This window comes from Propithecus coquereli, unplaced genomic scaffold (assembly GCF_000956105.1).
Source record: "Propithecus coquereli isolate 6110/MARCELLA unplaced genomic scaffold, Pcoq_1.0 Scaffold262, whole genome shotgun sequence".
Classification (NCBI taxonomy): Eukaryota; Metazoa; Chordata; class Mammalia; order Primates; family Indriidae; genus Propithecus; species Propithecus coquereli.
Genome location: NW_012148197.1, coordinates 2,122,378 through 2,124,594, shown reverse-complemented (window position 1 = coordinate 2,124,594; position 2,217 = coordinate 2,122,378). Strand labels below are relative to the sequence as shown.

The 2,217-nt window shown below is 45.5% G+C and overlaps 1 protein-coding gene across 1 annotated transcript in view; it reads left to right on the top strand.

The window, feature by feature from the left end:
• Positions 1-2,217, top strand: part of ABCC4 (ATP-binding cassette, sub-family C (CFTR/MRP), member 4) — a 244,430-nt gene that overhangs the window by 101,183 nt on the left and 141,030 nt on the right. The window lies entirely within an intron of this gene.

Here is a 2,217-nt window from a genome sequence, read left to right as displayed (position 1 = left end):
CGGGTGTGTATGTAAAATCAGTTCTGGAAGCGGAGGGTCGTGATAGTTGCACAACAGTGTAAATGTACTTGGTACACTGGGCTGTACACTTGAAAATGGTTAAAATGGTAAACTTTATGTTATGTATATTTTACCACAATAAAAAAAAACGTGGATGGTAGCACTGAATCTTTCAGAATGCAGAGAGCAGGAGCAGCTGGCACTTGGCATTGTCCCCAGTACTCTGATTTGACTCTCTTTTCCTGCCTGTTCCAGGTTGTGATTTGGTGAATTTTCCCGTTGGCAGAGAAGGGCCTGTGTGACTTGCATGAGTCTTGTGTGAGACCCCACCAGTTCTTTATCACTTAAAGAACAATTCCTGATGGGGCACCACATTGGCCTCCCCAGGGAGGCGGGAGGAAGGTGCTGTAAATCAGTGTGCATATCACAAAAGCTCCCCTAAGTTTTTCTTTGAACGCAGGAGGTATTTATAAAGTCCTCTTGCATCTTTAAGGTTTAATGACTTTGGATATACACTTGATAGAAGCAAGCTTGTTAAAATTGTTGTTTGCTAATCAGAATCACATTCTTTGGGGAAACTTAGGGCAGGGAGCACGAATGCAATTTAGGAAATCACTCAGCAGCAACTGGAGAATGTTCTCAACGAGTTAGAAAATTGGATTGAACAATATGCTACGAAAGATGGCGGTTGTGTTGAAGCTTAGAAATGTGAAGTGTTTTGTATTAAAAGTGAATGAATTACACTTCTCATTGCCATTAACAGTTTTACTTCAGTCATGAATATATATCCAAGGTTATTAAGGTTTGTGAGTTTTACAACTGTATGTTGTAAACATTAAGTGGATTCTATCATATGTAGGAGGTGAGGGGCCCTTAGATTAACTGATGCCAATCCGATTTGTTGCAAGCTGTGGATTTTGTTATATATTAGAAAGCCCCAGATTCTCAGACCTGCTGTCTGCATAATTAGTCCTTCCAGTCTCTCCTCATCAGGTCTCCCACTGTTGCCTACCTACTTGTCTTAGCCCATTTGGTCCACTGTGACAAAATTCCATAAATTTGATGGCTTATAAACAACAGAAATTTATTTCTCACGATACTGGAGGCTGGAAAATCCAAGACCAAGGTACCAGCAGTTTGGTGTCTAGTGAGGGCTCACTCTCTGGTTAGTTCATAGACAACTGTCTTCTTGCTGCGTCCTCACATGGTGGAAGGGGCGAGGCAGCTCTCTTGGGCCTCCTTTATAGGGGCACTGATCCCACTCATGAGGACAGATTCCCATGAAAAGGGTGTACCTCCTAATACCATCTCGTTGGTTTCAACATTAATTTGGGAGGGCCACAAACATTCAGACCACAGCACTAGTTCACCTCCTCCCCTATAGTCCTTCGCAGACTCCCCCACTTTTGGATAGAGTTCCAAGTCCTTGAGTGGTGAGCAGTTCTTTGCCATCTGCCCCCATTCACCTTTCCAAGTCTTCCGCACACAAACCTGGTGCTCCAGCCATGCCGACCTCTGTGGAGCGCCCTGAATGAGGTGTGCATGGCCTTTCACGTCTGCGTGTTCAAGGATCTTCAATCTGAGTTCTGGGGATGGTGTGCAAAGCAGAGCCCACCTGCTTACCTTTCCCTCCTGTGCCTCTAGGGGGCATCGTGCCCTTTCTGTCTGCCCGCTGCCCTCAGTGGGTTGTTCCTAGTCCCTTTTATGTGTCCTTCCCCTCCTCTTCTGACACTAGGCTGTGAAATGCGTGAAGGCACGTGGCTTATATGTCACCTCCTTGCAGAGGCTTTCCTGACCACTCCCTCTAAAATTGCATCCCTCACCTTGCTTTTTCTACATAGCTCACATCACGGCCCGAGAGTGTGTTGTCTGTATTTGTGCAGTGTGTCTCCTCTACACCACGCAGCATGTTGTCTGTTGGCTCGACCAGTGGCTGTATCTTCAGCACATAGAGTAGTGCCTGGCACTTTGCAGCTGCTCAAACGAACGTGTTGACTGAATGAGTGAAGGTGGTGACTCTGTCCTCCTTATCTGTGTCACCTTTACCACTGTATATTTCAGCTCTTACTATATCCTAGTATATATAGGATGGGAGTTAAATAATGTTATGGAATCAATCTTTTTTTTTTTTTTGAGACGGAGTCTCACTCTTTTGCCCGGGCTAGAGTGAGTGCCGTGGCGTCAGCCTAGCTCACAGCAACCTCAAACTCCTGGGCT